General features: G+C 39.2%; 33 non-coding genes across 33 annotated transcripts; all 33 read left to right on the plus strand.

Annotated features, from left to right (window-relative positions):
- The first annotated feature begins 140 nt into the window (after window positions 1–140).
- On the plus strand, window positions 141–212 carry trnaa-ugc (transfer RNA alanine (anticodon UGC)). Its single transcript has one exon. It is a non-coding gene; the product is annotated as a tRNA-Ala (tRNA).
- Window positions 213–336: 124 nt separating this feature from the next.
- Window positions 337–408, plus strand: trnaa-ugc (transfer RNA alanine (anticodon UGC)). Its single transcript has one exon. It is a non-coding gene; the product is annotated as a tRNA-Ala (tRNA).
- Window positions 409–531: 123 nt separating this feature from the next.
- Window positions 532–604, plus strand: trnaa-ugc (transfer RNA alanine (anticodon UGC)). Its single transcript has one exon. It is a non-coding gene; the product is annotated as a tRNA-Ala (tRNA).
- Window positions 605–890: 286 nt separating this feature from the next.
- Window positions 891–962, plus strand: trnaa-ugc (transfer RNA alanine (anticodon UGC)). Its single transcript has one exon. It is a non-coding gene; the product is annotated as a tRNA-Ala (tRNA).
- A 320-nt stretch (window positions 963–1282) lies between these two features.
- trnaa-ugc (transfer RNA alanine (anticodon UGC)) lies at window positions 1283–1354 on the plus strand. Its single transcript has one exon. It is a non-coding gene; the product is annotated as a tRNA-Ala (tRNA).
- Window positions 1355–1478: 124 nt separating this feature from the next.
- On the plus strand, window positions 1479–1550 carry trnaa-cgc (transfer RNA alanine (anticodon CGC)). Its single transcript has one exon. It is a non-coding gene; the product is annotated as a tRNA-Ala (tRNA).
- A 118-nt stretch (window positions 1551–1668) lies between these two features.
- trnaa-cgc (transfer RNA alanine (anticodon CGC)) lies at window positions 1669–1740 on the plus strand. Its single transcript has one exon. It is a non-coding gene; the product is annotated as a tRNA-Ala (tRNA).
- Window positions 1741–2049: 309 nt separating this feature from the next.
- trnaa-cgc (transfer RNA alanine (anticodon CGC)) lies at window positions 2050–2121 on the plus strand. The gene has a single exon. It is a non-coding gene; the product is annotated as a tRNA-Ala (tRNA).
- A 308-nt stretch (window positions 2122–2429) lies between these two features.
- On the plus strand, window positions 2430–2501 carry trnaa-ugc (transfer RNA alanine (anticodon UGC)). Its single transcript has one exon. It is a non-coding gene; the product is annotated as a tRNA-Ala (tRNA).
- Window positions 2502–2617: 116 nt separating this feature from the next.
- On the plus strand, window positions 2618–2689 carry trnaa-cgc (transfer RNA alanine (anticodon CGC)). Its single transcript has one exon. It is a non-coding gene; the product is annotated as a tRNA-Ala (tRNA).
- Window positions 2690–2974: 285 nt separating this feature from the next.
- Window positions 2975–3046, plus strand: trnaa-ugc (transfer RNA alanine (anticodon UGC)). Its single transcript has one exon. It is a non-coding gene; the product is annotated as a tRNA-Ala (tRNA).
- A 123-nt stretch (window positions 3047–3169) lies between these two features.
- trnaa-ugc (transfer RNA alanine (anticodon UGC)) lies at window positions 3170–3242 on the plus strand. Its single transcript has one exon. It is a non-coding gene; the product is annotated as a tRNA-Ala (tRNA).
- A 286-nt stretch (window positions 3243–3528) lies between these two features.
- trnaa-ugc (transfer RNA alanine (anticodon UGC)) lies at window positions 3529–3600 on the plus strand. The gene has a single exon. It is a non-coding gene; the product is annotated as a tRNA-Ala (tRNA).
- A 320-nt stretch (window positions 3601–3920) lies between these two features.
- Window positions 3921–3992, plus strand: trnaa-ugc (transfer RNA alanine (anticodon UGC)). Its single transcript has one exon. It is a non-coding gene; the product is annotated as a tRNA-Ala (tRNA).
- Window positions 3993–4116: 124 nt separating this feature from the next.
- On the plus strand, window positions 4117–4188 carry trnaa-cgc (transfer RNA alanine (anticodon CGC)). The gene has a single exon. It is a non-coding gene; the product is annotated as a tRNA-Ala (tRNA).
- A 118-nt stretch (window positions 4189–4306) lies between these two features.
- On the plus strand, window positions 4307–4378 carry trnaa-cgc (transfer RNA alanine (anticodon CGC)). The gene has a single exon. It is a non-coding gene; the product is annotated as a tRNA-Ala (tRNA).
- Window positions 4379–4687: 309 nt separating this feature from the next.
- Window positions 4688–4759, plus strand: trnaa-cgc (transfer RNA alanine (anticodon CGC)). The gene has a single exon. It is a non-coding gene; the product is annotated as a tRNA-Ala (tRNA).
- Window positions 4760–5067: 308 nt separating this feature from the next.
- On the plus strand, window positions 5068–5139 carry trnaa-ugc (transfer RNA alanine (anticodon UGC)). Its single transcript has one exon. It is a non-coding gene; the product is annotated as a tRNA-Ala (tRNA).
- A 116-nt stretch (window positions 5140–5255) lies between these two features.
- Window positions 5256–5327, plus strand: trnaa-cgc (transfer RNA alanine (anticodon CGC)). The gene has a single exon. It is a non-coding gene; the product is annotated as a tRNA-Ala (tRNA).
- A 285-nt stretch (window positions 5328–5612) lies between these two features.
- trnaa-ugc (transfer RNA alanine (anticodon UGC)) lies at window positions 5613–5684 on the plus strand. Its single transcript has one exon. It is a non-coding gene; the product is annotated as a tRNA-Ala (tRNA).
- Window positions 5685–5807: 123 nt separating this feature from the next.
- trnaa-ugc (transfer RNA alanine (anticodon UGC)) lies at window positions 5808–5880 on the plus strand. The gene has a single exon. It is a non-coding gene; the product is annotated as a tRNA-Ala (tRNA).
- Window positions 5881–6166: 286 nt separating this feature from the next.
- On the plus strand, window positions 6167–6238 carry trnaa-ugc (transfer RNA alanine (anticodon UGC)). Its single transcript has one exon. It is a non-coding gene; the product is annotated as a tRNA-Ala (tRNA).
- A 320-nt stretch (window positions 6239–6558) lies between these two features.
- Window positions 6559–6630, plus strand: trnaa-ugc (transfer RNA alanine (anticodon UGC)). Its single transcript has one exon. It is a non-coding gene; the product is annotated as a tRNA-Ala (tRNA).
- Window positions 6631–6754: 124 nt separating this feature from the next.
- Window positions 6755–6826, plus strand: trnaa-cgc (transfer RNA alanine (anticodon CGC)). Its single transcript has one exon. It is a non-coding gene; the product is annotated as a tRNA-Ala (tRNA).
- Window positions 6827–6944: 118 nt separating this feature from the next.
- trnaa-cgc (transfer RNA alanine (anticodon CGC)) lies at window positions 6945–7016 on the plus strand. The gene has a single exon. It is a non-coding gene; the product is annotated as a tRNA-Ala (tRNA).
- A 309-nt stretch (window positions 7017–7325) lies between these two features.
- trnaa-cgc (transfer RNA alanine (anticodon CGC)) lies at window positions 7326–7397 on the plus strand. The gene has a single exon. It is a non-coding gene; the product is annotated as a tRNA-Ala (tRNA).
- Window positions 7398–7705: 308 nt separating this feature from the next.
- On the plus strand, window positions 7706–7777 carry trnaa-ugc (transfer RNA alanine (anticodon UGC)). Its single transcript has one exon. It is a non-coding gene; the product is annotated as a tRNA-Ala (tRNA).
- A 116-nt stretch (window positions 7778–7893) lies between these two features.
- Window positions 7894–7965, plus strand: trnaa-cgc (transfer RNA alanine (anticodon CGC)). Its single transcript has one exon. It is a non-coding gene; the product is annotated as a tRNA-Ala (tRNA).
- A 285-nt stretch (window positions 7966–8250) lies between these two features.
- trnaa-ugc (transfer RNA alanine (anticodon UGC)) lies at window positions 8251–8322 on the plus strand. Its single transcript has one exon. It is a non-coding gene; the product is annotated as a tRNA-Ala (tRNA).
- A 281-nt stretch (window positions 8323–8603) lies between these two features.
- On the plus strand, window positions 8604–8675 carry trnaa-ugc (transfer RNA alanine (anticodon UGC)). The gene has a single exon. It is a non-coding gene; the product is annotated as a tRNA-Ala (tRNA).
- Window positions 8676–8969: 294 nt separating this feature from the next.
- On the plus strand, window positions 8970–9042 carry trnaa-ugc (transfer RNA alanine (anticodon UGC)). Its single transcript has one exon. It is a non-coding gene; the product is annotated as a tRNA-Ala (tRNA).
- A 124-nt stretch (window positions 9043–9166) lies between these two features.
- On the plus strand, window positions 9167–9238 carry trnaa-ugc (transfer RNA alanine (anticodon UGC)). The gene has a single exon. It is a non-coding gene; the product is annotated as a tRNA-Ala (tRNA).
- Window positions 9239–9362: 124 nt separating this feature from the next.
- trnaa-ugc (transfer RNA alanine (anticodon UGC)) lies at window positions 9363–9434 on the plus strand. Its single transcript has one exon. It is a non-coding gene; the product is annotated as a tRNA-Ala (tRNA).
- Window positions 9435–10000: the final 566 nt, after the last annotated feature.

Raw genomic sequence — 10000 nt, forward strand, 5'->3', positions numbered from 1 at the left:
CATCTCCAAGCACTGTTTAATGTGTTTCATGAGTTTCATGCAGGTTTAAGCAAAATAATTTCTCTTCTTTCCTTGAAAGTGTTACATGACTGGATTGTTAGTATTTGTAAAATAAAGAAGCAGCAGTATTAATGGAATATGGGGATGTAGCTCAGTGGTAGAGCGCATGCTTTGCATGTATGAGGTCCTTGGTTCAATCCCCAGCATCTCCAATAACTGTTTAATGACTTTCATATGAGTTTAAGCAAATTAATTTTGCTTCTTTGCTCTAAAGTGTTATGCGACTGGATTGTTAGTGTTTGATATACAAAGAAGCAGCAATGTGGTTTGAAATATGGGGATGTAGCTCAGTGGTAGAGCGCATGCTTTGCATGTATGAGGTCCTGGGTTCAATCCCCAGCATCTCCAAGAACTGTTTAATGATTTTCATGTGAGTTTAAGCAAAATAATTTTACTTCTTTGCTCTAAAGTGTTACGCGACTGGATTGTTAGTGTTTGTTATACAAAGAAGCAGCAATGTTGTTTGAAATATGGGGATGTAGCTCAGTGGTAGAGCGCATGCTTTGCATGTATGAGTTCCTGGGTTCAATCCCCAGCATCTCAAAGCACTATTACCTGCAAATTTAAGCAAAGCAGATTTGCTTTATTTCCCTAACTGGAGTTATAGTGTTTGTCAAACTACAGAAACATAAAAGCTGTCAACTTTATGCCTATATAGGCATGCTTTGCATGTATGAGATCCTTCCTTCAATCTCTATCATCTCCAAGCACTGTTTAATGAGTTTCATGTAGGTTTAAGCAAAATAATTTCTCTTCTTTCCTTGAAACTGTTACATGACTGGATTGTTAGTATTTGTGAAACAAAGAAGCAGCAATGTTGTTTGAAATATGGGGATGTAGCTCAGTGGTAGAGCATATGCTTTGCATGTATGAGGTCCTGGGTTCAATCCCCAGCATCTCCAAGAACTGTTTAATGACTTTCATGTGAGTTTAAGCAAAATTATTTTGCTTCTTTGCTCTAAAGTGTTACGCGACTGGATTGTTAGTGTTTGTTATACAAAGAAGCAGCAATGTTGTTTGAAATATGGGAATGTAGCTCAGTGGTGGAGCGCATGCTTCGCATGTATAAGGTCCTGGGTTCAGTCCCCAGCATCTCCAATTACCGTTTAATGACTTTCATGTGAGTTTAAGCAAAATTATTTTGCTTCTTTGCTCTAAAGTGTTATGCGACTGGATTGTTAGTGTTTGTAAATCAAAGAAGCAGCAATGTTCTTTGAAATATGGGGATGTAGCTCAGTGGTAGAGCGCATGCTTTGCATGTATGAGTTCCTGGGTTCAATCCCCAGCATCTCCGAGAAATGTTTAATGACTTTCATGTGAGTTTAAGCAAAATAATTTTGCTTTTTTGCTCTAAAGTGTTATGCGACTGGATTGTTAGTGTTTGTGAATCAAAGAAGCAGCAATGTTGTTTGAAATATGGGGATGTAGCTCAGTGGTGGAGCGCATGCTTCGCATGTATGAGGTCCTGGGTTCAGTCCCCAGCATCTCCAATTACCGTTTGATGACTTTCATGTGAGTTTAAGCAAAATAATTTTGCTTCTTTGCTCTAGTGTTACACGACTGGATTGTTAGTGTTTGTTAAACAAAGAAGCAGCAATGCTGAAATATGGGGATGTAGCTCAGTGGTAGAGCGCATGCTTCGCATGTATGAGGTCCTGGGTTCAATCCCCAGCATCTCCAAGAACTGTTTAATGACTTTCATGTGAGTTTAAGCAAAATAATTTTACTTCTTTGCTCTAAAGTGTTACGCGACTGGATTGTTAGTGTTTGTTATACAAAGAAGCAGCAATGTTGTTTGAAATATGGGGATGTAGCTCAGTGGTGGAGCGCATGCTTCGCATGTATGAGGTCCTGGGTTGCATCTCCAAGCACCGTTTGATGACTTTCATGTGAGTTTAAGCTAAATAATTTTGCTTCTTTGCTCTAGTGTTACACGACTGGATTGTTAGTGTTTGTTAAACAAAGAAGCAGCAATGTTGTTTGAAATATGGGGATGTAGCTCAGTGGTGGAGCGCATGCTTCGCATGTATGAGGTCCTGGGTTCAATCCCCAGCATCTCCAAGAACTGTTTAATGACTTTCATGTGAGTTTAAGCAAAATAATTTTCTTCTTTGCTCTAAAGTGTTACGCGACTGGATTGTTAGTGTTTGTTATACAAAGAAGCAGCAATGTTGTTTGAAATATGGGGATGTAGCTCAGTGGTGGAGTGCATGCTTCGCATGTATGAGGTCCTGGGTTGCATCTCCAAGCACCGTTTGATGACTTTCATGTGAGTTTAAGCAAAATAATTTTGCTTCTTTGCTCTAGTGTTACACGACTGGATTGTTAGTGTTTGTTAAACAAAGAAGCAGCAATGCTGTTTGAAATGTGAGGATGTAGCTCAGTGGTAGAGCGCATGCTTTGCATGTATGAGGTCCTGGGTTCAATCCCCAGCATCTCCACGAAGAATTCAATGACTTTCATGTGAGTTTAAGCAAAATAATTTTGCTCTAAAGTGTTATGCGACTGGATTGTTAGTGTTTGTGAAACAAAGAAGCAGCAATGTTGTTTGAAATATGGGGATGTAGCTCAGTGGTAGAGCGCATGCTTCGCATGTATGAGGTCCTGGGTTCAATCCCCAGCATCTCCAGGCACTATTACCTGCAAATTTAAGCAAAGCAGCTTTGCTTTAGTTCCCTAACTGGAGTTATAGTGTTTGTCAAACTACAGAAACATAAAAGCTGTCAACTTTATGGCTATATAGGCATGCTTTGCATGTATGAGATCCTTCCTTCAATCTCTATCATCTCCAAGCACTGTTTAATGAGTTTCATGTAGGTTTAAACAAAATAATTTCTCTTCTTTCCTTGAAAGTGTTACATGACTGGATTGTTAGTGTTTGTAAAATAAAGAAGCAGCAATTTTAATAGAATTTGGGGATGTAGCTCAGTGGTAGAGCGCATGCTTTGCATGTATGAGGTCCTGGGTTCAATCCCCAGCATCTCCAAGAACTGTTTAATGATTTTCATGTGAGTTTAAGCAAAATAATTTTACTTCTTTGCTCTAAAGTGTTACGCGACTGGATTGTTAGTGTTTGTTATACAAAGAAGCAGCAATGTTGTTTGAAATATGGGGATGTAGCTCAGTGGTAGAGCGCATGCTTTGCATGTATGAGTTCCTGGGTTCAATCCCCAGCATCTCAAAGCACTATTACCTGCAAATTTAAGCAAAGCAGATTTGCTTTATTTCCCTAACTGGAGTTATAGTGTTTGTCAAACTACAGAAACATAAAAGCTGTCAACTTTATGCCTATATAGGCATGCTTTGCATGTATGAGATCCTTCCTTCAATCTCTATCATCTCCAAGCACTGTTTAATGAGTTTCATGTAGGTTTAAGCAAAATAATTTCTCTTCTTTCCTTGAAACTGTTACATGACTGGATTGTTAGTATTTGTGAAACAAAGAAGCAGCAATGTTGTTTGAAATATGGGGATGTAGCTCAGTGGTAGAGCATATGCTTTGCATGTATGAGGTCCTGGGTTCAATCCCCAGCATCTCCAAGAACTGTTTAATGACTTTCATGTGAGTTTAAGCAAAATTATTTTGCTTCTTTGCTCTAAAGTGTTACGCGACTGGATTGTTAGTGTTTGTTATACAAAGAAGCAGCAATGTTGTTTGAAATATGGGAATGTAGCTCAGTGGTGGAGCGCATGCTTCGCATGTATAAGGTCCTGGGTTCAGTCCCCAGCATCTCCAATTACCGTTTAATGACTTTCATGTGAGTTTAAGCAAAATTATTTTGCTTCTTTGCTCTAAAGTGTTATGCGACTGGATTGTTAGTGTTTGTAAATCAAAGAAGCAGCAATGTTCTTTGAAATATGGGGATGTAGCTCAGTGGTAGAGCGCATGCTTTGCATGTATGAGTTCCTGGGTTCAATCCCCAGCATCTCCGAGAAATGTTTAATGACTTTCATGTGAGTTTAAGCAAAATAATTTTGCTTTTTTGCTCTAAAGTGTTATGCGACTGGATTGTTAGTGTTTGTGAATCAAAGAAGCAGCAATGTTGTTTGAAATATGGGGATGTAGCTCAGTGGTGGAGCGCATGCTTCGCATGTATGAGGTCCTGGGTTCAGTCCCCAGCATCTCCAATTACCGTTTGATGACTTTCATGTGAGTTTAAGCAAAATAATTTTGCTTCTTTGCTCTAGTGTTACACGACTGGATTGTTAGTGTTTGTTAAACAAAGAAGCAGCAATGCTGAAATATGGGGATGTAGCTCAGTGGTAGAGCGCATGCTTCGCATGTATGAGGTCCTGGGTTCAATCCCCAGCATCTCCAAGAACTGTTTAATGACTTTCATGTGAGTTTAAGCAAAATAATTTTACTTCTTTGCTCTAAAGTGTTACGCGACTGGATTGTTAGTGTTTGTTATACAAAGAAGCAGCAATGTTGTTTGAAATATGGGGATGTAGCTCAGTGGTGGAGCGCATGCTTCGCATGTATGAGGTCCTGGGTTGCATCTCCAAGCACCGTTTGATGACTTTCATGTGAGTTTAAGCTAAATAATTTTGCTTCTTTGCTCTAGTGTTACACGACTGGATTGTTAGTGTTTGTTAAACAAAGAAGCAGCAATGTTGTTTGAAATATGGGGATGTAGCTCAGTGGTGGAGCGCATGCTTCGCATGTATGAGGTCCTGGGTTCAATCCCCAGCATCTCCAAGAACTGTTTAATGACTTTCATGTGAGTTTAAGCAAAATAATTTTCTTCTTTGCTCTAAAGTGTTACGCGACTGGATTGTTAGTGTTTGTTATACAAAGAAGCAGCAATGTTGTTTGAAATATGGGGATGTAGCTCAGTGGTGGAGTGCATGCTTCGCATGTATGAGGTCCTGGGTTGCATCTCCAAGCACCGTTTGATGACTTTCATGTGAGTTTAAGCAAAATAATTTTGCTTCTTTGCTCTAGTGTTACACGACTGGATTGTTAGTGTTTGTTAAACAAAGAAGCAGCAATGCTGTTTGAAATGTGAGGATGTAGCTCAGTGGTAGAGCGCATGCTTTGCATGTATGAGGTCCTGGGTTCAATCCCCAGCATCTCCACGAAGAATTCAATGACTTTCATGTGAGTTTAAGCAAAATAATTTTGCTCTAAAGTGTTATGCGACTGGATTGTTAGTGTTTGTGAAACAAAGAAGCAGCAATGTTGTTTGAAATATGGGGATGTAGCTCAGTGGTAGAGCGCATGCTTCGCATGTATGAGGTCCTGGGTTCAATCCCCAGCATCTCCAGGCACTATTACCTGCAAATTTAAGCAAAGCAGCTTTGCTTTAGTTCCCTAACTGGAGTTATAGTGTTTGTCAAACTACAGAAACATAAAAGCTGTCAACTTTATGGCTATATAGGCATGCTTTGCATGTATGAGATCCTTCCTTCAATCTCTATCATCTCCAAGCACTGTTTAATGAGTTTCATGTAGGTTTAAACAAAATAATTTCTCTTCTTTCCTTGAAAGTGTTACATGACTGGATTGTTAGTGTTTGTAAAATAAAGAAGCAGCAATTTTAATAGAATTTGGGGATGTAGCTCAGTGGTAGAGCGCATGCTTTGCATGTATGAGGTCCTGGGTTCAATCCCCAGCATCTCCAAGAACTGTTTAATGATTTTCATGTGAGTTTAAGCAAAATAATTTTACTTCTTTGCTCTAAAGTGTTACGCGACTGGATTGTTAGTGTTTGTTATACAAAGAAGCAGCAATGTTGTTTGAAATATGGGGATGTAGCTCAGTGGTAGAGCGCATGCTTTGCATGTATGAGTTCCTGGGTTCAATCCCCAGCATCTCAAAGCACTATTACCTGCAAATTTAAGCAAAGCAGATTTGCTTTATTTCCCTAACTGGAGTTATAGTGTTTGTCAAACTACAGAAACATAAAAGCTGTCAACTTTATGCCTATATAGGCATGCTTTGCATGTATGAGATCCTTCCTTCAATCTCTATCATCTCCAAGCACTGTTTAATGAGTTTCATGTAGGTTTAAGCAAAATAATTTCTCTTCTTTCCTTGAAACTGTTACATGACTGGATTGTTAGTATTTGTGAAACAAAGAAGCAGCAATGTTGTTTGAAATATGGGGATGTAGCTCAGTGGTAGAGCATATGCTTTGCATGTATGAGGTCCTGGGTTCAATCCCCAGCATCTCCAAGAACTGTTTAATGACTTTCATGTGAGTTTAAGCAAAATTATTTTGCTTCTTTGCTCTAAAGTGTTACGCGACTGGATTGTTAGTGTTTGTTATACAAAGAAGCAGCAATGTTGTTTGAAATATGGGAATGTAGCTCAGTGGTGGAGCGCATGCTTCGCATGTATAAGGTCCTGGGTTCAGTCCCCAGCATCTCCAATTACCGTTTAATGACTTTCATGTGAGTTTAAGCAAAATTATTTTGCTTCTTTGCTCTAAAGTGTTATGCGACTGGATTGTTAGTGTTTGTAAATCAAAGAAGCAGCAATGTTCTTTGAAATATGGGGATGTAGCTCAGTGGTAGAGCGCATGCTTTGCATGTATGAGTTCCTGGGTTCAATCCCCAGCATCTCCGAGAAATGTTTAATGACTTTCATGTGAGTTTAAGCAAAATAATTTTGCTTTTTTGCTCTAAAGTGTTATGCGACTGGATTGTTAGTGTTTGTGAATCAAAGAAGCAGCAATGTTGTTTGAAATATGGGGATGTAGCTCAGTGGTGGAGCGCATGCTTCGCATGTATGAGGTCCTGGGTTCAGTCCCCAGCATCTCCAATTACCGTTTGATGACTTTCATGTGAGTTTAAGCAAAATAATTTTGCTTCTTTGCTCTAGTGTTACACGACTGGATTGTTAGTGTTTGTTAAACAAAGAAGCAGCAATGCTGAAATATGGGGATGTAGCTCAGTGGTAGAGCGCATGCTTCGCATGTATGAGGTCCTGGGTTCAATCCCCAGCATCTCCAAGAACTGTTTAATGACTTTCATGTGAGTTTAAGCAAAATAATTTTACTTCTTTGCTCTAAAGTGTTACGCGACTGGATTGTTAGTGTTTGTTATACAAAGAAGCAGCAATGTTGTTTGAAATATGGGGATGTAGCTCAGTGGTGGAGCGCATGCTTCGCATGTATGAGGTCCTGGGTTGCATCTCCAAGCACCGTTTGATGACTTTCATGTGAGTTTAAGCTAAATTATTTTGCTTCTTTGCTCTAGTGTTACACGACTGGATTGTTAGTGTTTGTTAAACAAAGAAGCAGCAATGTTGTTTGAAATATGGGGATGTAGCTCAGTGGTGGAGCGCATGCTTCGCATGTATGAGGTCCTGGGTTCAATCCCCAGCATCTCCAAGAACTGTTTAATGACTTTCATGTGAGTTTAAGCAAAATAATTTTCTTCTTTGCTCTAAAGTGTTACGCGACTGGATTGTTAGTGTTTGTTATACAAAGAAGCAGCAATGTTGTTTGAAATATGGGGATGTAGCTCAGTGGTGGAGTGCATGCTTCGCATGTATGAGGTCCTGGGTTGCATCTCCAAGCACCGTTTGATGACTTTCATGTGAGTTTAAGCAAAATAATTTTGCTTCTTTGCTCTAGTGTTACACGACTGGATTGTTAGTGTTTGTTAAACAAAGAAGCAGCAATGCTGTTTGAAATGTGAGGATGTAGCTCAGTGTTAGAGCGCATGCTTTGCATGTATGAGGTCCTGGGTTCAATCCCCAGCATCTCCACGAAGAATTCAATGACTTTCATGTGAGTTTAAGCAAAATAATTTTGCTCTAAAGTGTTATGCGACTGGATTGTTAGTGTTTGTGAAACAAAGAAGCAGCAATGTTGTTTGAAATATGGGGATGTAGCTCAGTGGTAGAGCGCATGCTTCGCATGTATGAGGTCCTGGGTTCAATCCCCAGCATCTCCAGGCACTATTACCTGCAAATTTAAGCAAAGCAGCTTTGCTTTAGTTCCCTAACTGGAGTTATAGTGTTTGTCAAACTACAGAAACATAAAAGCTGTCAACTTTATGGCTATATAGGCATGCTTTGCATGTATGAGATCCTTCCTTCAATCTCTATCATCTCCAAGCACTGTTTAATGAGTTTCATGTAGGTTTAAACAAAATAATTTCTCTTCTTTCCTTGAAAGTGTTACATGACTGGATTGTTAGTGTTTGTAAAATAAAGAAGCAGCAATTTTAATAGAATTTGGGGATGTAGCTCAGTGGTAGAGCGCATGCTTTGCATGTATGAGGTCCTGGGTTCTATCCCCAGCATCTCCAAGAAATGTTTAATGACTTTCATGTGAGTTTAAGCAAAATAATTTCTCTTCTTTCCTTGAAACTGTTACATGTTCTTTGCTCTAGTGTTACACGACTGGATTGTTAGTGTTTGTTAAACAAAGAAGCAGCAATGCTGTTTTCCTGGGTTCAAACCCCAGCATCTCCAAGAATTGTTTCATGTAAGTTCAAGCAAAATCATTTCTCTTCTTTTCTTCAGATTGTTACATGACTGAAATGTTAGTGTTTGTAAAATAAAGAATCAGCATTTCTGTTAGAAACATGGGGATGTAGCTCAGTGGTAGAGCGCATGCTTTGCATGTATGAGGTCCTGGGTTCAATCCCCAGCATCTCCAAGCACTATTACCTGCAAATTTAAGCAAAGCAGATTTGCTTTAGTTCCCTAACTGGAGTTATAGTGTTTGTCAAACTACAGAAACATAAAAGCTGTCAACTTTATGGCTATATAGGCATGCTTTGCATGTATGAGATCCTTCCTTCAATCTCTATCATCTCCAAGCACTGTTTAATGAGTTTCATGAGTTTCATGTAGGTTTAAGCAAAATAATTTCTCTTCTTTCCTTGAAAGTGTTACATGACTGGATTGTTAGTCTTTGTAAAATAAAGAAGCAGCAATATTAATGGAATATGGGGATGTAGCTCAGTGGTAGAGCGCATGCTTTGCATGTTTGAGGTCCTTGGGTTCAATCCCCAGCATCTCCAAGAACTGTTTAATGACTTTCATGTGAGTTTAAGCAAAATTATTTTGCTTCTTTGCTCTAAAGTGTTATGCGACTGGATTGTTAGTATTTGTGAAACAAAGAAGCAGCAATGTTGTTTGAAATATGGGGATGTAGCTCAGTGGTAGAGCACATGCTTTGCATGTATGAGGTCCTGGGTTCAATCCCCAGCATCTCCAAGAAATGTTTAATGACTTTCATGTGAGTTTAAGCAAAATAATTTCTCTTCATTCCTTGAAACTGTTACATGAATGGATTGTTAGTATTTGTGAAACAAAGAAGCAGGAATGTTGTTTGAAATATGGGGATGTAGCTCAGTGGTAGAGCGCATGCTTTGCATGTATGAGGTCCTGGGTTCAATCCCCAGCATCTCCAAGAACTGTTTAATGACTTTCATGTGAGTTTAAGCAAAATTATTTTGCTTCTTTGCTCTAAAGTGTTATGCGACTGGATTGTTAGTGTTTGTGAATCAAAGAAGCAGCAATGTTGTTTGAAATATGGGGATGTAGCTCAGTGGTAGAGCGCATGCTTTCGCATGTATGAGGTCCTGGGTACAATCCCCAGCATCTCCAAGAACTGTTTAATGACTTTCATGTGAGTTTAAGCAAAATTATTTTGCTTCTTTGCTCTAAAGTGTTACGCGACTGGATTGTTAGTGTTTGTTATACAAAGAAGCAGCAATGTTGTTTGAAATATGGGGATGTAGCTCAGTGGTGGAGCGCATGCTTCGCATGTATGAGGTCCTGAGTTCAATCCCCAGCATATCCAAGAACTGTTTAATGACTTTCATGTGAGTTTAAGCAAAATAATTTTGCTTCTTTGCTCTAAAGTGTTACGCGACTGGATTGTTAGTGTTTGTTATACAAAGAAGCAGCAATGTTGTTTGAAATATGGGGATGTAGCTCAGTGGTGGAGCGCATGCTTCGCATGTATGAGATCCT

This window comes from Carassius carassius, chromosome 17, assembly GCF_963082965.1.
Source record: "Carassius carassius chromosome 17, fCarCar2.1, whole genome shotgun sequence".
NCBI classification, from domain to species: Eukaryota; Metazoa; Chordata; class Actinopteri; order Cypriniformes; family Cyprinidae; genus Carassius; species Carassius carassius.